At 34.5% G+C, this 22,944-nt stretch overlaps 1 long non-coding RNA gene across 2 annotated transcripts in view; it reads right to left on the reverse strand.

Moving 5' to 3' along the window:
* LOC140500419 (uncharacterized) overlaps positions 1-22,944 on the reverse strand; it is a 77,902-nt gene that overhangs the window by 46,365 nt on the left and 8,593 nt on the right. The window contains exon 4 of one of the 2 annotated variants that reach the window (XR_011965728.1): positions 6,847-7,524. The exons of the other annotated variant lie outside the window; for it this stretch is intronic. This is a non-coding gene — a long non-coding RNA (uncharacterized lncRNA). Of the gene's footprint in view, positions 1-6,846; positions 7,525-22,944 lie in introns of those variants that run through there. 2 annotated transcript variants of the gene reach the window in all.

The following is a 22,944-nucleotide window of genomic DNA, read 5'->3' on the forward strand; positions in this document are numbered from 1 at the left end:
CTTGTACTCTACTGACAGAAAGGGAAGGGAATCCTATGTATGAGGAACTCTGTTAAACACTTTACGAGTTGTGTCCAGTACTAAGAGGAATGACATTTTGTTAGGAATGACATTAATGATTTGCAAAAGTCTGAGTAGAGAAGGATAAAGACAAAGAGAGACCTGAAGTTTATTTTGAATGTGACCATTCCTGAGATCTGTTCTTGTTCTATATCTATGATTCCATCACATTAAGGGCACTTCCAGCCCCATTGTACTTCCCACTTGTAAAATACTTTGTGTTCTTTTGTTTTTTCCACTTCTAGAATTTTATACTCTAATGCCCCTTCTAGTTCTATAATCATATGTTTTAAGGTTTCTTATATTTTCAAATTCCAATGGATCTATAGTCTAACATTTATGTGCCAAGGTCCCTTCCAGCTATAACTTTCATTTAGTCTATGAAATGCTTTATGGCTTAGAGTTATTCTAGATGTTCTTCAGTTTCTAGCAATTAAACATTCTCAAGCTGAGCCTGCTACTTCTTAACACAGAAACAGGCAAAAATCATAGGTTCACAAAATGTAGAGCAGTGAGAGAATTTTAGAGATCATCTTGCCACCCTTTCCTTTCCTGGTAAAGAAAAAGATGCTCAGATAGGTTAATTAACTTGTCCACAACTGCCTGCCTAATAACTGTGACATAAACAACCCATGGCTTTTGTCTCCAAATCCAATGTTCTTCCCATCTTCCATGAGTCAACCTTCCTCTGATTTTCTGAATCTGTCAGTTTCCTTAATTATCACAATTATTGTTTTAATAAAGATGTCAAAGAGATTGGCACCTAAGATATACAGCATGATAACTTTTAGATCAGAGGCTTGGAATGACCTTTTGAAAATGCTTGGGGAAACTTGACAAATTTCAATTTGCTTAACAAAAACAGTCAGCTTCCTTGCCAGCTCTGTTCACTGCCTTAGAGTTGGAGATGGTAATTTGGACTGACACCAGTCATAACTCTTCATGCTTCACAGAGGTCCCCTACCTAAGCTATCAATCTGCCAGCTGTTGCAAGACTAGGGGAAATGAAGGGACAACAGTTTTCATAGGCCGCAACTGAAAGTTCCTTCAGAATAAAAAGGGGAAAATAAGTTCATAGCATAATGGAGTTTATCCATTTCTCTTGGGAGTTCAGCTTAATTGTTCCTTACAGTTCACATTAAAGTTATGAGATGACTTTATATTTAGTCAGATCTTTCCTCTGCTTTTTGTTTTTTCCTGTTTCACCTGATGTCAGTCATTACTTGCATGAAAGAAATTGACATTCACTCCCATCAGCTTTTCTGTTTTGTTTTGTTTTTCTCAGACCAAATATAAAAATCATAACAAGGCCATATATTTGCATGGTGTTTTATATGTTGCAAGGCACTGTTCATCTAATATCTCATTTGGGCTATATGACAACTCCTTCAAATCGGCAGTTAAAATATTGGAAGATTCATTGTACACAGAAGGAAGCTGAGAATTGGAGATGTGATGTTATTTGGCCAAAGTTACACACCTAGTAAACAGCAGAACCTTGATTAAATCACAGGTGTCCTGGCTTTTGGTTCAGTACTCTTTCCGTGACATTGTTACCTTGTGTTCTAGTCACTGGTATATTACAAGGTCATTTTGAAATCATTGAAATCATCCAATTTTCAGTCTCTTCCTTATTGCTTTAACTCATCAGTATTCTCTAACCCTCTTATTGAATCCTCTGAATGGAAGCTTGAAAAACTCCATAGGGAGGGGGGGTGGCCAGAAAGTCTTCTCATTTCTCATCTGTTTCACTGTTTTTGGAATTCTCTGGAATTTTCCATCACTTCCCCACACCAGAAAACCTCGCTTTCCCCAAAGGCAATTTGTGTATATATGTGTGTATGTGTGTGTGTGTGCACATATGTGTGTGTATGTGTGTGTATGTGTATGTGTGTGTGTGTGTGCGCACGTGTGTGTGCTGGCTTTTCTATAAGCTCCTTGAAGGCAAAGACTTTTTCTTTTTATTTGTATATGTATCCCCAGCACTTAGCACAGTGACTGGCACATAGTAGATAATTAGTATTTCTTGACGATTACCAGGGGAAATAGGATTGACCAAATCATAAAACTAGAGAAATCTTTGAACATACCTCTTTTCTGCATACGTGATAACTAAACATCTTTGTTTTTTTTGATGTAGATAATCACTCTACTGACCCAGATAATATGCTTGACTTAATAGCAGATTTTCTGAGTTGAAACAGACAAAAACATTCAGTTTCTGCTTCCCTCTAACTCTTGGACACCCTCTTCTGTTCCCAAGAGTGGTTGATTAGAACCCTGCAGCTCCCACCACATTCCCTTCTTGCCAGGGATACATGTCCTTTAATATTGCTTGGGTGAACAAAGATAATCTTATCAGTGACGTGGAATACTATCAGACTTTATCAACTGTTTTGACACTGTGCCCTAATTTCTCTCTGCTCTGTCAATTCATGCCACTGAATCTTAGCACTAGATGTGGAATTAATGCTGATTTTGAAATCTCAGCTCTGCACCTTACTTAACCTTGTAACCTTGGAAAACACAATTTTATCTCTCTAGCTTTCTGGTTATGAGAGTACTGGGCTAGATATTTAATTTTTCTCCCAATTCTGAGGTCTTTGAGACAATGGGGTCACCTCCACATCACAATGATTTACTTTAATGTGAACAGCATAATAGTAATCTTGACTTTACCTTTTTTTTTTTTTTTACTTTAGCTTCCATGATCCACATAAACAATTCTGTGTGGTAGCTAGCACATGTAATATCAAGCCTATTTTGTGGATGAGAAAATGAAGTCTCAGAAAAGTTTACTGAATAGTCCATGGTTATATATCTAGTAAGTGATATAACCTTGACTGGAACCTATGTCTTTTCTGCCCTTACATTGCTTCTGTGGTTGATGTTTCCCTCACTTTCTATTATCATTTTTATTCAAGTATTCTTCAACCTATATGGATTATTGTAAGAGATTCTTAACTGTTCTCCCTAATTCTTTGCTCTTCCATTTGCTAATACACCCTCTAAATACTGTGTTCAATCATCATAAAGCATGAATTTAATCATGCTGTATCTCCTGTATATGACAATTATCTATCTTCAGCATATTAAACTAAATCCAAAGTCCTCAAGGCTCTCTGTTACTTCTTCTCAACTTTGATTATCATATACTTACCTTGCTTCAAAAATCCAAGCTTTCATCAGTGTGGATGGTCTTCCCAAGACTGCAGTGAAATATGTTGATCCTAATAAAAATTTGGGTTGTTACTACCTCCCTCTTGTGAAGTCAATATGGTTTGATGGAAAGAGGCCCAGCTCTTCTGAGGACAAAAGCCATAGACTCAAGTCTTTCCTCTGAGATTACTACTCACATGATAACTATAGGGGATAGATTTAAAATTGCTTTGGCACTTTGAAGTGAAGGACATCCCTCTACTCCCATAGGTTGGTGCTTCCTCTGCAGTCTTAAAGAGTTGTCTAGACACAGTACTTCTTAAATTATCAGTGTAACACTATAGAAGGGGTCGTGAAACACAGTTTAAGAAGTGCTGAAGGGGGTCACAAGTGGAAAAAGTTTAAGAAGCCCTGGAGAACAATGGTGTCAAGCTCAAATGAAATAGAAGTCATTGAAAAGTATATAAGCCTCTCTGTAGGCCACATTTTGACTTAGAAAACCACATATTCACATTATCTATGTTTCATTTTACTTTGATTTTATAAAATATATCTCAATTATTTTCTTTTTCTTAATTATTTATTATTTAAATTAATTTATTTTCAGTTTTCAACATTCACTTCCACAACATTTTGAGCTTCAAATTTCCCCTCCATCCTTTCCTCTACCCTCCCCAAGACAGCACGCAATCTGACACAGACTCTACTTATGCATTCCTATTAAACATAGTTCTGCAATAGTCATGATGTGAAGAACAATTAGAACCAATGGGAGGAACCACAAGAAAGAAAAAACAAAATAAAACAGCAAAAGAAAAGGAGAAAAAAATAGCGTGCTTCCATCTGCATATAGACTCCAAAGTTCTTTCTCTGGATGTGGATAGCATTTTCCGTCGTGAGTCTTTTGGACTATCGCTTATATTCTAATCTGATTTTGATCTAGAGAGTGTTACTGCTGCTGACGGAGTAGTTTTCTCCCCTGGACAAGTAGGAATGAGACATTAAGTGACTTACCCACAGTCATACAGCCAGTAAATATTAGAGATGAAGCTTAACGCCACTTCTTTCTGGCTCTGAGGCCAGCTCTCACTCCACTAGGCAAAACTTCCTCTACCCAGAGAAGGGTCAAAGAAGAGACACAACTGAATAGATAGATGTAATCAAAAGTCAGTGGGGAGGAAAGAGGGAATAATCAGTCAGAAACACAGAAAGAGATAAAGAGGAAGGCACAGAAACAGGAAAATACATTTAAAAGGGCTGGAAAAATATATTAGACCCAAGGGAGGTATCATCAACTCTAAACCTATGAGGACTGCTTATCAGGCTCATCATTTTGCCATAAAAATGCACACAACATTTGGGCTATATATTATTCTTAGGAAGTGAATAAATATTTTATATACATTTGTATACAATAGACATCATATTATTTCTAAATGGAGGGTGTTGTGAGAGTTTTAAATGATGATAGACATCTAAGTTACCAGCCCAGGAAATAGAACAAACAAATTCAAGGTCCAGTGAAGGCACTGTTAAAACAAAAGAAGGGTTCATAGATTCAGGGATCTAGAGTTGGTCAGAACATCAGAGGTCATCTAATCCAACATGCTAATTTTATAGATGAGGAAACTAAGGTATGGGGCAGGTAAGTAACTTACGAACAGCAAGTTTGAGAGTATATAGTGTATACAATGGAAAGAAGATTGGATTTGAAATGAGGAGTGACCTGAATTTGGCTCCCAGCTCCAATACCTACTCCCTGTGTGAGCATTGGTAAACTGATTAAGCTATCTGAGCCACAGTTTTCTTCTCTGTAAAGTAGGAATAATAATTTCATTGTTTTTTGTCTTAAAGCTGTTGCAAGAACAATATTTTGAGAATCTTAAAATACTATAAAGAATAGGAGTTACATTATTCATTGTCTCCTTTAGTATTTAATCTAATCATTTCCTTTTTTTCTCAAAGAGAAGCTCTTATTTTTTATATGAATGAGTGCATCCTTCATGACTTGGAAACAGAAGTAGCTGAACTGCGATTTGTTCGTCTTTTTGTCAGTGTTGTGTTATTAGCGAGGCCCATTCATTTCCTAATCCTTAAAAATCAGTGATTTTTAGAATGTTATTTTGGAAGCTCTAGATAAATGTAAATATTTGGAAATGAGTCTGTGTTTTTTGGCACCATTCCCTCTTTCAAATAATAGCACCTTCCATCTGTATTTGTATTATACTTGATCAAAGCTGTATTTTTCCCATTAATCTGTCTAAATTGAGTGGGTTTGTTGATGCTGTAGGTGATTATTTGTTTTATGTTGATTTGTTTACTAAGCAGATCATTGAAACTCCAGTGTCCTAAACCTTTCTCAGTCTAGAACATGCCAGGGATCCTTCAGCGACTCCAACCCAACCCACTCCATCTGTCTGAAAATCTATACCCCTCCCATCACTAAAAAAATACAGTATATAAACACAATTGCATACAGACACACACAAGCACATGCATATGCATTCATGCTCTGAGTACATGTTTCATTTTCTCTCTTCTGTATTCATCACAGTGTGTTCCATATGTTCTCTTACCTTCGTACTCCCATATTTTCAAAAAGGGGCCACAGTGTATAGCAGTATTACCTTAATGGTATATATTAGAAGAAATAAGAGAGGCATGGAGAAAACTTTTCTTGGTATACACTAGGCATTTAAGAAATCCTTAGTAATTGCCTGACTCAGAGACAGTTCTACTTCCTGGAATTAACTGACATATTGACAGACTGCCTCAGCCATTTTAATGGGGTTTGCCTGAAGAAGCCCCAGAACTGAGTTATCAGAGCCTCTCTCTCAAAGTTTTAATGAATAGTTAGCTGTTTCATGTTTATAAAACAGTTTTCTCACAACAACCAGGAGATAGATGCATCTGAAATCAGTAAGAATTTGAATCCTGAACATGTAATCCAATACACATATGACTGTGAGCTAATAAATTTACCTCTACAGGCTTGTTATAAAGATAATAAGCATCATATCTAGAATATGAGCACATATATCCTAACTCCAAAACTAGTGCTCTTTCCCCTAAGTGACTGTTCTTCTAAAGGAAAGAAAAGCATTATTGCTTTAAAGTTATGTTAAAACTGACAGTATTTGTCCAATATGTTTGAGTGGGGTTGAGGGAATAATATATCACCACAGTGCTGAAGGACAACCCACAATGTATATTTATTTTGCTTGCTGGCTACAGAGGATGGTAGCAGAAAGGACCCTAAGGTGAGACATGCTAATGTGCTATGATATATGCTGAAAGAACACCTCTCTATGGAAAGTCTAGTAGAAGAAACAAGGGCACTTTATATGATGATGAATCTGGAGAGAAGGAAATATTTTAGCTAATGTAGCTGTTTTGCCTTTGGTGTATATTACCTCTCCCAATTTAAATAAATATGATAGCAATCCCTTCACTTCTAGATTCTTTTGAAGTATTTGTGTGTGAGTATATTTTAAAATCCTAGTTCAGTTCCTCTTTTCAACACTTTATATGTATTTATAATTTAGGTGTGGATCTTGCAAACTTGTTTTATTTTCAAAGCCATTTTTTTCAACTATGTTGTTTTCTAGTAACTCTAGTCCATTATTATTCAATGTTATAATTGATTTCCTTTTATTTTCATCAAATTCCATAATATGAGTTCTTTCCCCACTTTTAGTACAGTTCTAGGTACAGGTGATTTATTTTTCACCATTCTGATCCTAATATTCCTGTAATAAGTATCCCTTGCCCTCCATTTCTTAGCCCGAACCAGGGAATTCTTTGTTTTTTGCACTTAATAGCATTTTGTCTTTTCCAGTTACGTGTAAAAATAGTTTTCAACATTCATTTTTGTAAGACTGTGAACTCCAAATTTTTTTCCTTCCCTTTCTTCCCTTCTCCTTCCCCAAGGTAGAATGCAATCTGATATAGGTTATACATGTATAATGATGTTAAACAAATTTTCAAATTAGTCAAGTTGTGAAAAATGAATCAAAACAAAAGGGAAAAACCAAGAGAAAGAAAATAAAACAAATGGAAAAGGGAAAATTGTATGCTTCAATTTGCATTCAGACTCCATAGTTCTTTCTCTGAATATGGACAGCATTTTCTATCATGAGTCTTTTGATACTGTCTTAGAATCTAAGACTTAAAATCATTGTGTTGCTGAGAAAAACTAAGTCTGGCATAGTTGATCATTGCAAAATATTGCTGTTATTGTGTATGATGTTCTCCTGGTTCTGCTCACTTCACTCTGCATCAGTTCATATGTCTTTCCAGGTTTTTCTGAAATTCACCAAAGCATAATATCTTATATCACAATAGTATCATATTATATTCATATACAACAATTTGTTCAGTCAGTCCCCAATTCATGGACCTTTCAGTTTTCAACCCTTTGCCATCACAAAAAGAACTGTAGTAAATATTTTGTACATATATGTTCTTTTACTATTTTTAATGATCTCTTTGGGATATAGACTAAGTTGTGCTGTATTAAAGGGTATATAGAGTTTGGTTGCCCTTAGGGAATAGTTCCAAATTGCTCTGCAGAATGGTTGGATCAGTTCACAATTCCACCACCAATGTATTAATGTTCCAATTTTCCCATATCTCCAACAATTTTTCTTTTCTGTCATCTTAGTCAATACGCTCGGTGTAAGGTGGTACCTCAGAGTTGCTTTAATTTGCATTTCTCTAATCAATAGTAATTTGCAGTATTTTTTTATGTGACTATAGATAGCTTTAATAATCTCTTTTGAAAACTTCTTGTTCATATCATTTGATCATTTATCAATTGTGGAATGACTTGCATTTTCATAAATTTGAATCAATTCTTAAATATTTAAGAAATAAGGCCTTTATATGAAACACTGGCTTTCTTTTTAAACATGGTTTTATTGGTTATGTTTGTGGAAAACTTTTTAATTTAACATAATCAAAATTGTCCATTTTGCATTTCATAATGTTTTCTATTGTTTAGTCATAAATTCTTCCCTTCTTCATAGATCTGACAGGTAAACTATTCCTTGGTCTCCTAATTTGCTTATGTTTTATTTCTAAAACATGTATCCATTTTGACCTTGTCTTCAGATAGGCTATGAGATGTTGTCTATGCCTACTTTCTGAGATATTATTTTTAAGTGTAACCAGCAGTTTTTGTCAAATAGTGTGTTCTTATCTCAGAAGTTGAAATCTTTGGGTTTATCAAACAGTACATTACCCATAGTCATTTGCTACAATGTCTTGTGTGCCTCACATATTCCATTTATTTACCACTGTATTTCTTAGCCATCATCAAGTAGTTCTGATGACTGCCATGTTATAATAGATTTTTAGAGTTGGTACAGCTAGATAATCTTCCTTTGCATTTTTTTCACTAATTCCTTTTATATTCTTGGCTTTTTGTTCTTCCAGAAGATTTTGTCATTATTATCTTTTGCTCTATACAATAATTTCTGGTAGTTTGATTTACTGAATAAGTAAATTAATTTAAGTAGAATTGCCATTTTCAGTTGAACCTATCCATTATCAATTGATATTTTTTCAGTTGTTTAGCTCTGAGTTTATTTGAGTGAAAAGTGCTTTGCAACTGTGTACATATAGTTCCTGGGTATATCTTGACAGGCAGACTAACAAATGTTTTATATTGTCCATGGTTACTTTAAATGGAATTTGTTGGGGCAGAGCCAAGATGTCAAAGTTAAAGGAGGGACTTCTTTGAGCTTTCTCCCCAAAACCCTCCAAATACCTGTAAAAATGACTCTAAACAAATCATAGAGCTACAGAACCCACAAAATGACAGAGGGAAGCAAATGTCCAGCCCTAGACCACCTGAAAATTCGACTGGAAGGGTTTTTTTGTACTGGGTAGTGAGCAGAGTAAAGTCCAATGTGGGCTGCACTGTCACAGACAGGCCAGAGGAAGCTATGAGAGAATGAATCATTTACAGTTGTGGCAGTTTCTCAACCCACAAATGCCAAAAAGGTCAGAGGGAAAACTCTGTGGGACCTGGATGAAAGAGGAACACACTGTCTGGCTGGTTCTGGCTGCAGCAGCAGGGGTGTGGGGGTGGTGGTAATGGAGACTCGTGACAGTGGCAGCAGCAGCACAGAATGCTTTCAGAGTTCTGGGCCCATTCAAGGGCTGATACAAATTCCCTGAAACCTGAGACAGTACATTCACCCTCATCCCCACCCTCACTGGAAGCAGAGTCCTACCTTGACAAAGAATCAGAAGGTTAAGTGTTTGACTGGGAAGATGAGTAAACATCATAAAAGAACTCCGACTATACAATCTTACTTTAGTGACAAGGAAGATCAAGGCATACAACCAGAGAAGGACAGCAGAGTCAAAGATCCTATATCAAAAGCCTCCAAGAGGAATATGAATTGGTTACAGACCATGGTGGAATTCAAAAAGGAGCTTGAAAATCAAATAAGAGAAGCACAGGAAAAATTGGGAAAAGAAATGAGAGTAATGTAAGAAAATCTCGAAAATCACATTAACAGCTTGCTTAAAGGAGACCCAAAAATACTGAAGAAAATAACACTTTAAAAATAGACTAACTCAATTGACAAAAGAAGTCCAAAATGACAATGAGGAGAAGAATGCCTAAAAAAGGAGAATTGGCCAAATGGAAAAGGGAGTCCAAAAGCTCACTGAAGAAAATAATTCCTTCAGAATTAGAATGGAGCAAATTGAAGCTATTGACTTTGGGAGAAATCAGGTAATTAGATAACAGAATGAAAACAAAGAAAAAATAGAAGATAATGTGAAATATCTGATTGGAAAAACAACTGACCTGGAAAATAGATCCAGGAGAGATAGTTTAAAAGTTATTGGACAATTGAATGAAGAAGAGCCTAGACATCATCTTTCAAGAAATTATCAAGGAAAACTGCTAGGATATTTCAGAACCAAAGGGGAAATAGAAATGGAAAGAATCCACTGATCACCTCTAGAAAGAGATCCTAAAATGAAAACTACTAGGAATATTGTAGCCAAATTACAGCTCCCAGATCAAGTAGAAAATGTTGCATGCAGTCAGAAAGAAATAATTTGAGCATTGTGGAAATACAATCATGGTCAAACAAGATCTAACAGCTTCTATATTAAGCAATCAAAGACTTGGGGTATGATATTCTGGATGTCAGAAGAGCTAGGATTAAAATGAAGAATTACCTACCCACAAAAACTGAGTATAATCCTTCAGGTGGAAAAATGGACATTCAATGAAATGGAGGACTTTAAAGCATTCTTGATGAAAAGACCAAAGTTAAATAGAAAATTTGACTTTCAGATACAAGTCTTAAAAGAAGCATGAAAAAGTAAACAAGAAAGACAAATCATAAGAGACTTATTAAAGTTGAACTCTTTACAATCCTATATAGAAAGATAATATTTGTAACTCATGAGACTTTTCTCAGTATTAGAGTAATTGGAGTAAAGACAGATAGGTAGGTAGGTAGGTAGATAGATAGATAGATAGATAGATAGATAGATAGATAGATAGATAGATGAATAGATAGATAGATAGACAGATAGATTCATGGAAGGATGGGTGTATAGATAGAGGGTACAGCATGAGTTGAACATGAAGGTATGACTTCTAAAAATTAAAATTAAGGAGTAATTAAATTATTTAATTAATTAGGAGAAGGAGAAAGGGATGAGATGGAATGGGGTAAATTATCTCACGTAAAAGAGACAAAAAAAGATTTTACAATGGAGATGAAGAAGGGGGAAGGGAGAAGGAATGAGTGAACACTATTTTCATCAAATTTGGCTTAAGGAAGGAACAGCATACATATTCTATTGGGTACCTTTCCCTACAGGAAATTAAGGGGAAAGATATGAGAGGGGGAAGGATAGAATGGAGAGGGTGTAATTGAGAGGGAGTAATCAGAAGCAAACACTTAAGAGAAGAGACAGGGTTAAAAAAGAGAATAGAATAAATGGGGGGGCAGGATATGATGGAGAGAAATATATTTAGTCTTTCACAACATGACTGTTATAGAAGTGTTTTGCATGACTATACATATATAACCTATATTGAATTGCTTGCCTTCTCAGCCTGGGGGAGGGAGGAAGAAAAGATGGAATTCAATGTTTTAAAAATGAATGTTAAAAATTGTTTTACATACAACTGGGAAATAAGACATGTAGGCAGTGGGTTATTGAAATCTCTCTTGCCTTATAGGCAAGAGGGGAAAGGGATGAGAGAAGTGAGAGGTATTATAGAAGACAGGGCAGACTGGGGTAAGGGATAATCAGATTGCTTGATGTCTTGGGGTGGACAGAGGAGAGAGATTGGAAGAAAATTTAAAACTCAAAATATTGTGGAAGTCAATGTTGAAAAAGAAAAATTAACAAAAAAAAGAAGATTTAACAGAAGAGAAAAATGTACATTTGGCATTTTTTTTCAGATTTGTAGACAACAGTCATTTAAAACATCACTTATCAATGTTTGTTATTCAAAGTAAAATATTATTCATATTTTATGAATATGAAAATAAATATTCAAAAATATTTAAATAGAGAGAAAAAATAAAAACATGTTCACTTCATTACCTTAAATCGTAAGTCTCTTTTGAAATCATCATTAAACTTCAAATATTTAATCTTTTTATAAAAGGAAAGTTGAGGATAAAGACAAGAAAATTGAATAGAAGAAAATACATAATTATTAATTATAACAGTGCATGGAAACGAATTGAACTCAGACACACAAATAGAAATAGATAGTAGAATGGTATAGAAATGAAAGTCCAACAATATGTGTTCAAGAGACCCACTTGAAACAGAAACACACATACACAGAGTTAAAATAAAGGGCTGGAGTATATTATGCTTCAGCTGAAGTAAAAAAAAAAACCAGGAAGCAATCATGATCTTAGACAAAGCAAAAGCAAAATCAGATTTAATTAAAAGAAATAATTCAGGAAACTTCAGTTTTGCTCAAATATATTATAGACAATAAAGTAATATTTTTAAAATTACAGCTTCTCTCCTGAAGTTTTCATTTCTCAAATATATAGAGAACACAGTCAAATCATGAAAATAAGAGCCATTCCCCAGTTCATAAATCATCAATGATAAGAGCACAGTTATCAAATTATATATTATATAATTATATAATAATATATATATATATAATTATATATAATTAATTAAATAAATAATTAATATAATAATAATATCTATAATTATATAAAAATGCTCTAAACCACTATTAATTAGAGAAAGGCAAAGACAAACATCTCTGAGATACCACCTCACACCTATCTGAAATAATAAATGTTGGAGGGATAAGAGAGAATAGTTGTATTAACAAACTGTTGGTAGAAATGTGGACTTGTCCAACCATTCTGTAGAACAATTCAAAACTATGCATTAAAAGCTATAAACCCGTGCCTGCACTTTGACCCACCAGCATCACTGCTAGATCTGTACACCAAAGAAATTAAAGAAAAAGGGAAAGAACCTATTTTGAAAAAAACAAATGTCTAACAGTTCCTTTTGTCATAGCAAAGAATTAAAATTTGAAGGGTTGCTCATTAATTGGAGAATGGCTAAATAACTTGTGGAATAGGATTATGATGGAGTACTATTGTGCTATAAGAAATGATGAAGGGGTGGTTTCAGAAAATCAAACAAAAACATGGCAAGAACTCTACGAACTGGTTCACAGTGAAATGAGAAGAATTGAAAAATCAGTCCCAGCAACAGCAGTGTTGCAGTGGCAATTAATGTGAAATACTTGATTACTCTTATCGATACCATGATCCAAGACAATTCTAAATGATTCATAATGAAAAAATGCTAATTCCCTCCAGAGAGAAAACAGATGAACTCTTAATGGGAACTGTGAAGCAAATTTATCTCACTTTACTTACTTATTTTTGCTTTTTATGATATGGCTAATATCAAAATATATTTTGTATGATTTCACATGTATAATTGATGTAATTTGCTTGTCCTTGCAGTGGATGTGAAAGGAGTGGGAAGAAGGGAAAAATTTGGAACTCAAAATTTAAAAAAAAGAAAAGATTGTTTAATTTTTTAAAGAGACATACTAAGGAGGTAGATTTGAAAGAACTTGGCAAAGGAAAAAATAAAGACTTTTGACTAAGGATTTTGAAAAGAAATGGAAAAACATGTAGCATATAGTTAGTAAATTGTGCATTGAATTTGGAGCCATAAAACATGTTTTTTCAGTTCAGACTCTAGCACTTGATAACTATCTTGTTCAATGTCTCTGTATTTCAATTATCTGCTCTTTGTAACACAGCTGACAGCAGGTGACAGGTTCCTCTTTCTTGAAAATCTTCAAGTACAGAAAAGGTGAATACTTCCGAAGTGTGTTATGTTGAAGATTCCTTTAAAGTACTGGTTGGACTTGAAGGTTATTATGCCCCTTCAAACTCTCAGAGTCTATTATTCTGTGTGATCTGCTTTATGGAGTTAGAGGAAAGTGCTTTGTAAATTCAACTTCCATAAATAAGTCACTTACGCAACCCCACACAGTTGGTAAGTGGTCAGGTCAGGACTCAAACTCATGTCTTCTGTGTAGAATTCCAGGGCTCACTCTGCTACATAGTAGTAACTTCCCTATTCCTCTTCCTGATAGTATTTACTCTTTTTCTTCAAAGTAAATCATCAGGAGGCTATTATTACTCAGGTCAGGTCAGTTCAGAATTGTATTACTGTGGCCAAAGGCCTTCGCAAGACTTACAGAGCTAAGAGCAGATATGATGTTATCTTTAAAAAAAATTATAAATATCAAAGTGGAGCAAAGTTAAAGTGATTTTCTGAGTGGAAGAATAGATAACCTTTTAGATCTTATCTTATCTTATGAAAGGAATCATCATCAGATCAATACATCGCCCTTTGTCATTTTAACTGTCTCACTATCTCTTTGTATAACCACAGAACTCTGTGCAAGATTTGGTCTTTTAGATATAGTTATGAAAATGTGTAGAATATAGTCTGTAAAATATATTTCACTCTGACTTTTGTAATAACTTATGTTTTATACAACTTAACAGATTGTTAGTGCTCTGAATACACCAGGAACTAAGTGTAGGGAGAATATTGAAAACCACCCTATGATATAAATGGGTGACAAGGGCAGCCATTGTGGAGAGTGAGAAGAGTGAATAGAGGGACAATAGAATTGAAAGAAAGATTATTGAGCTTGGGGAAGGAATAATTTTAATATGGTAAACAGAGATACATTGACAACTTCAATTACCCTAGCCTTGTATGTATGTATGTATACATTTACACATGCATGGATATATTTATCTATATCTGATACAAAGTTTTTTTGGTTTGTTTGTTTTTTTGTTTTTGTTTTTGATTTATTCATTTTCTGGTAGGAAAAACCAGAATCTATAGTAATCACAGTATTTGCAGCAGCTGAAGAAAATCAAGGAATTTCTGAACCTGGAATAAGCGTAAAAGTTGAAGCCTGTCATGCCCCTAAATCCTTGGCAGAGTAGGTCACCACATTTGATTCTCAGAATAATATTTTTGAATGCATTTCTCAGAACAACAATGCTTTTAAATGTATAAAACTAAAGGCATGTTCCTACAGAGGGAACAATTATAGGGAAATTAAGTTCATATGTATATGTATATGTACATATTTTAGATACATAGATAAACTTCATGTTTGTAGAATTTGATTTTATGCATTTAAAAACACTATTCTGTGAAGAGATTCATAAGCTTCACTTGACTGGCAAAAGGTTCCATCACATTAAAAAAGAGAAATCAGAACCCTGAGATAGAGCAAGAAGACTTGTACTTAAACCCCCCTGTCAAATTTATTTTCTGTGTGACCTTGACTCTTATGGGCTCCAATCTCATCATTTTAAAAAGAAATAAAATGGCCTTTCTGCTCTAGATCTTTCTTTTTGTGTGTTCAAAATGCATTTATGTTAATAATTTCTGTTTCTTCTATCACCAAAGTATGTCACGTAGCCCTCCCTCAATTAAGAGAATTATCCCATATGAAAAATAGTATATTTTGAAGAGGGAAAAACATACAACTTATCAATGCATGAAATAGTCCAAAAACTTGTAAATGTATAACATGCTTTTGAACTTTCCACTTCCACGGAAGGTTGAAGTTATCTTTGCAAATTTCTTCATTTAAATGCAACTTGATTTGTGAAATTTTGTTCAATTTACTTTTGATTTTTCAGTGTGTTGCGTTTTTTTTTCTATTTACGTTGTTGTAGTTACTGTGAATATTGTTTCTTTGGCTCTGCTTACTTTGCTTTGTATCACTTCATATAGCTCTTTCCATATTTCTCTGTATTCAACACGTATATCATTCTTACAGCACAGTAATATATCATTGCATTGATATATCATAATTTGTTCAGCCATTCTCCAATTTATGGGCATCTATTTTGTTTCCTATGTTTTGCTTTGACAAATAATGCTGATATAAATATTTTGGAGTATATGGAGAAAGCTTGCTTATTTTTTTATTCGTTTAATTAATGGCTACCATAGGGTATTAGCCCAGTAATAGAGTTTCTTGACCAAGAATAAAGAACAACAACCAGTTGAGCAATCAGGACCCAAACAATGATCTGTGGGCTTGGGCTGGGTTCTACTGTTGGCCAATCATTGAAAGGTTGAGTGATTTGAGTTTAAGTCATTGTCCTTAAGAAAGAAATCTTGTCTGTAAACTATAAGATATCTTGTGAGGTTTCAGGGATCAAAATTTAGATTGGGCAGAGCACCCGCAGGTAAGGGTATGATACTTTGTATGGCCTGAGGGACAGTCAGGAATTGAAGGGGAGGGGAGTGACCTCCCAGGACAAGTATACTTTTCAAGCACCGAATGTCTCAGTCTTATCCAATGTAATGTCCTCATCTCCCTTCACCCATGAAAACATTCATCAGTAGAATCCTCTTTCTGCCTCCAAATTAATACTTTTTTCATTCTCCCCCTTTTCAATCTTTCTACCTTCCTTTTTACCCACTTTTTTATATACTCTTCTCTTTCAAAGACCATAGAGTTCGCTTCATCATTTCCCCTTGATTTGAATCCAGTGCATCATTGACTTTTCTCTATCCCCATTCTTCCCCCTCTTTCTTCTATATGCTTTCCCGTGTTTTAAAATATTAACATAAAAGAAGCATTCACCTCTAGGCAAGGTGTTACTTTTTCTTTATTACCTCTACCAGATTTCTGCCTTCACCCTTGTATGCTTGCATATATTAGAAAAAAAATGTCTCTTACTGGTCTCTCTGTTGTCCCTCTTTTGCTGTTACTGTTCTTGCTTGTTCTATTTATTTATTTATTTCTCTTGTTTGGTGTGTTTGAGTTGTAAATAATCTCTTTAGTTCAGATTTTATTTCAAAAGTTTTTCAAATATCTCTTTATTTTTAATATTCATTTTTTATTCCCTATGTTTCATCTCATATTTGTAAGATAGGTCACCTTGGGCTGTATCCTGTAAACAAATTATTCTAATCCCTCCTCTTTTTTGTACTGTTGTCCCTTCCTGTGTATTTTAAAATCTTTCTCATGATGATTTATAGAACTTTTTTTTTCTTAAATGAATTATTAAATTTAACCACTATGTGACTTGGGATTTGCAGTCTGATGATGATTTTCGGACAGTGATGTGTGAATTCTTTCAGTGATTTTAATTTTCTATTTTTAGAAGTTTGCAGTAATTCTAATATTTCTTCCATTATGGTGTTTTTTATCCTGTTGTGTTCTTCTGGGAGATTTACTATGATCCTTAGGCTGTTTCTGTGTACTGTTTTTTCAAGTTCATTAAGTTTTACTTGCGTAATGTGTATTTTTGTTTTGAAGTTTTTGGTTTTTGTTTCTTTCCTTCTAAGTTGTCCTTCATTCCTCTGTATGTGGATTCCCAACCTATTGCTCTCTCTTTTGTTTCTTTGTGAGGCTTGCCATTGTAGATTTGTTCAGTTTTTTTTTTAGTTCAAGACAAATTCTTATTTCAAAATTCTTATTTCTCTTCCAAACAATTCAGTAATAAAGTATTTTACTCCATATTCTCTTAAAATTCCACAGTGCATTGTCTCATCAACTATTCTATTGTTTTCTTTTATTTTGTACTATTCAGAGATACCTATGCTCATTTACTAGATCTGTTACTCATATTTCTTTCTGGTGTTACAGCCTTTCTCCTATTAATTTTATCTGTTTATCAAGATCTTTGAGTTTTCTTTCTTCCTGAATTCTAAGGTACTTTCAGTCCCCTTCCCACTTTTGTTTTTCTTTTCACTTCCTGAAAACCACTCTTTAAACTGTGGTTTCCTGGGGTCTGGATCTCAAAATATCTCACCTTCCTCTAACACTGGGCAGTTCATGGTTCACAAGCCTAGATATCTGCCCAAATGAATTTTGGGTGGTCATAATGGGCCCTAACTCAATGCTCTTTCCTAAGGTCTGGTTGTATAACCCCCCTACACAAATAGTCTTGTGTGTCCCAGGGCCATGTCCCATTCTTTCTGTTCCTCAGTTCTGTGACTTGGCACTGGCAATTCAGAATTTTGCAGCACTAGTACTTTCAGGTTGCAGCCCTCAGCTGACTTCTGTTCCTGAAGAGCTAAGTATAACTTGACTGCTGAAGCATCTGTTCCCTGAAGCCAGGGTGTTCACATAACTGGAAAGAGGAAGGGAGAGACCAGGGTTTGGGAGTAGGTTTTCATATAAGTCTATGACATATCCTTGGAACTGCTGGTGCAAAATCCAAGGCGGCAAACTCTCAAAATGTTATGCAATGTTCAAGTATTAAAAGGTGCCCTAAGATTCCTAAATTTATCATTGGAGTATGAATATCCTTTGAATTCATAAAAAAAACTATTTCTTCCTTTCTTGAAACACTGGAGAACTGAGTGTCTATGCTCTTAATGTGCTTGGAAAGGGTTGAAGCAATCTGAGATGCATGTAGTTGTTACTTTCATAGTATGATACCTTTCATAATCACTTTTTCTAAACACTGTCTAAAAGAAATGACCTTGGTGGAGGGAGATGGCAAGGGAATGGATTTTAGGTTGGGGTTGGAGCTGAGTGATGTGATTGTTTAATGCCAGGCTTAATCCACAGAGGGTTATATTTAAGCAATGAGTAATTCAGCTATTTAGAGAGCTACGTGCAGCTTGAGCTGAAACTGTAAATAGTCCCTGATACAGACTGAATCAGAAGAATTTGGGTGTTTTGGAAAACCAGTCATAATTGGATATTTAACTTACAGGCAATAATGTTACTCTGATCCTCTCAGTGCTCCCTGAGCATTAAACTGATTGATAGATCATAGATTAGAGCTGGAAGGTATCCCAGAGGCCATTTAATGAAATTTCCTTGATTTATAGTAAAGGAAACTGAGGACCAGGGAGATTAAATGAGTTTCCTATGGTCATCCAGGTATTGAGTGATATTAGAAATGGAAAGTAAACCCAGGTCCTCTGGATCCAGCTTCAGTGGCCACTACCACACAGCCTCTTTGCTGGTATCTTGAAAAAATATAGAATGATAGGATTGTCATATTCCTGAAAAAGAGAGAGATAGAGAGATGAGGATGGGAGGGAACAGAGAGAGAGACAGAGATAGAGAGATTGACTAATTTAGGGGCATCATTAACAATAAGTGAATGGAAAGCAAATGAGAAACTGGTGAAGAAAAAAAGGGTCAATAAAAGAAGAAAGTGAAATTAGGAGAACATGGATGCAACATAACAAGCCAATGAAACTGTTTGGTAGTAAGCACTAAAACTGAAATACCTCACATTATAGTTTGGGTACATCATGAGACTTACTGATGGTAGTTTACAGGTTGAATTTTATCCCTCTCTGGTCTCTTCCAACCTTGAGATTCTATAAATTAAATGAAAATAAATTAACTAAGAGTCACATGCAACAAGTACACAGAGGTACAATTCTCTTATCTTGTTGAGATTTTTTTGCTCACATTAAAAGAAATTCTCATATTTGGTCCTATTTATTTATAACCAGTCCTCTTTTGCCTCTAGGGAGATAGTAACTTCCTTTTTGTCAGGAGGAGGAGAACATTTGCTCTGAGCAGAAGATGTTTCTTTTATCATATTTGTAGTGAAGGCATGACTTTTTCAGATTGTAGCTGATATATCCTTTCATTCCTTGTTATTTGAAACCAGAGGAGAAAATATCATCTGCCTCTTTTTAAAGGGTAGGGTTTCTCTAAGTGGTTTCTTTTTCCTTCTATTTGCTTTTATCATGTAACGCACCATTTCCCTGAGTACTTCAGGAGTTTGCATCTGTCTTGTGAATCTCTGGTGAGTATTTCTTTGGATTTTATATACCTCTGTATCCCAGTTCTTCTCATCTTGAAACAAATTCATACCCTGCCAACACCTCTCTCTAATGACGATTTCTTTCTATGGCTGCCATTTTGTTTTAGGACCAGGCCAGTTATACTTTATTTACCTGTCAATTTTGCTTATTAAATTTCATTTTTTGACAAGCATGATTCATGCTCTTGTCATCCTGGAACTGGCATTAGAGGCCTTCTCACACTGGACTATCCCTTTACCAAGTACAATTCTTCTCTCAGATTGATGAGTTCTGTTTAGGACCTTCAATCCTGTGGACTGGCAAAGAATGTGCTCTGACCCTCTCAGCTTTACTACCACACTGCTGTGTAGATGTTTTCTTACCACACCTGAAAAATTCTATTGCTTTTTAGCTCCCTTTGTGTTTTAACTTCCTTCATGGTACTGCATGTATCTTAATGGCAGAGATTGACTTTGTTTTTGCTTTTATTAGTATCTCCAGTACTTATCCATGTGTCTGGCACATATTAAATTCTTAATATATAATTGTTGCCTTGCCTTTCTTTACTTCTAAAATCTTAGAAGATCCTGGTAGTGAGTATTTATACATCTTTGAAAACTGAGTTCTAAACTCATCAGTTCTAGCATCATTCCTAGATAAATCTAAAAGAACTTTCAGCCTTAATTATCACTATTTGCATCTTTATTCTACCACATGAATTCCCATTTGAAAATAGTGTGACTATGCATCAATTCTCTCTCCTCTCCATGTGTTTGCTTTAATTTTTAGTACTATGTACAACAAATACTGATGCTCAATAAATCTTTGCTAAGTTATGCTTTTTTATTCTCCCTAAATCTCATGTGATCCCTTCAGGAGACTATTGTCAAAATATTTTAGATGCAGTGCCAAAAATAGTGTTCTGAATAAAAGAATCATTATTGTATGCTTAGAATCTTAGAGAAGCCAATTAGATCAATTCTTACCAAAAGTGACCCCTTCTTTCTTTCATACCATACAGAAAAGTGGTTGAGGTGTATAGAGTGTCCAGGAAGAACTGACACCTCTGGCGTGAGGGTTTGCTGACATTTTTCTGGAGTGCTCATCCACCTTTGCTGTCCACCTTTCACTTAACTCTCACCTATGGCTCCAAAAAACTATAGCATGTGCAGGAGGCACATCCTGGTAAAACCAGGGCTAAATCAGGTTGAGAATTACAAAGAGGCTTCAGACCTGATGGTGATTCAGAGGAATATAGATAACAATTATGTGAAGATTTCCTCTGGTGAAATGGTTACATGAGTACAATTATTTCCCCCAATAATCATGAGGGCAGCTGAAGTGGAGTGTGGAGTGCTTAGAGCTTAATAAGACATTGAAGATACTAAGGTCATCCATTGCAACCTGAGTCATCACCTGTAGTCCTGACTTTTGCCTTGCCAAGGGACTTCAATGCCTCAGGAAGAAAGACGGAAGCTAACTATATTGTCTAAGTCTGTCTCTCTTAATTCCAATTAATACACAAGTCATCATCACCCCATAATGACACTGATTCTCTTCAAAAAGGAATACCAGCAGAAAAGTAGTAATCAAGTCTTTACTTGAAGACCTCTAATGAGAAAGAATTCACTAACCTCCAAGCCTACTTCCTTTTTAAACATACTCTGTGATCTAAACAAATTAACTTCCCCATAATCCTCATATATGACACTAAAGTAAGTTTCTGATTGGAATTCTGGGATTTATAATCCATAAAAAAGAATAGAAATATTTAAAATCAAAGGAGAGTTTCATAAAAATAAAAATAAACAAACATTAAAAATTAAGATCTAGTAAACAGTAAAATAAATATGGATAATTAATTGAAATAATGAGAAAAAATCCAAGAAAAGAAAAGGAATGTAAGAAATAAGTATACTTTAGAGGAGAAGACAATGAAAAGAAACTATCAAATAGTATGATGATTTACTTAGAAAACTCTTAAGATTCACCTTGAACATTAATATTTAACAACTTCAGCAAAGTTGTAGGGTAGAAAATAAATCCTTACAAATTATCAGAATTTCTATATTTTACCAACAAAATTCAGCAGGAGATAGTAAAAAGAGAAATTCCATTTAAAATAACTTCAGACTGTGTAAAAGACTTGGGAGTTCATGTAACAAAACACCCACCCAAATAAGACAAAGCTAAATACTGGGATAAATTTTAGTTGCTCATGGGTAGGTTGAGCCAATACAATAAAATGACAATATTACCTAAATTAATTTATTTATTGACTGGCACAGCAATCAAACTATCAAAAGATTATATTGTATGACTAAAAAAAAATAGCAAGATTAATGTGGAGGAACAAAAGGTTATGAACATGAAGAAAATCAATAAAAAGAAAAGCATAAAGTAGTACAGCCCAGTAATACCAGATTTCAAATTATACTACAATGCTATAGCCATCAAAATTAATGAATGAGAAATACTGGTGATCAATGGAACAGATAATGTACGCAATATACAGAAGGAAATGAACACACTAATCTATTTTTTGATAGCCCAGAGATTCCAGCTATTGTGGTATGAAGTCACTTATTTGATAAAAGCTTATGGATAAATTAGAAAGTAGTAATAGAAAGCTAGACAAAGTTCTATATTTCACAATATATGCCAAGATAGTTTCAAAATGGGTACATAATTCAGACATAAGGAGTGATATCATAAACAAACTATTAGAGCACAGAAGAAATTGCCTGTCAGGTCCATGGAAAGATATGACCATAAAAGTTACATAGAAGTTAGGGAGAGGTAAAATGGATAATTTCATTACATTAAATTTAAAAACTTCTGCACAAACAAAAGCAAGGTAGCCAAAATTAAAAGGAAAATAGGAAAAGAAAAAAGCACTACTTTTGCATCCTTTCTGTGATAAAAGTCTCATTTTTTCCTGAAATATAAAGAATTGACTCAAATTAAATTGCAGAACATTTTGAGACCTGTCCTTGTAATACATGGATTCATTCATTTGTCAGTCCATAAAAAGTAGTGAGCTTTTGATAAATAATTTTACCCATCAGACAGATTATGTCCTGCTAGGTATTTTACAAATACTAAATTTCATTCAAAAATTTTATGTTGTGTGAATTGTTCTTGACATTTTTGTATTGGTGGCTATGCTTTAAATAGCTTGTAATGATGGGCTTTTTGGTCTATACCATTTTATTGTATCATCTACATTTATCAGTAAACCCAGGCTCCTTAAATATAGCCCTTCTGTAGATTCCAGTTACAAAGACTTGATATAGAATTGCTGTCACGAACTTTACTGTTTCCAAAAACACACCTAAATTATTGAACCATTTGTCCAACATTTATGTTTTTAAAATACTGTTGCCTAAACTCAAT

Source organism: Notamacropus eugenii, chromosome 4 (assembly GCF_028372415.1).
Source record: "Notamacropus eugenii isolate mMacEug1 chromosome 4, mMacEug1.pri_v2, whole genome shotgun sequence".
In the NCBI taxonomy this organism is placed as follows: Eukaryota; Metazoa; Chordata; class Mammalia; order Diprotodontia; family Macropodidae; genus Notamacropus; species Notamacropus eugenii.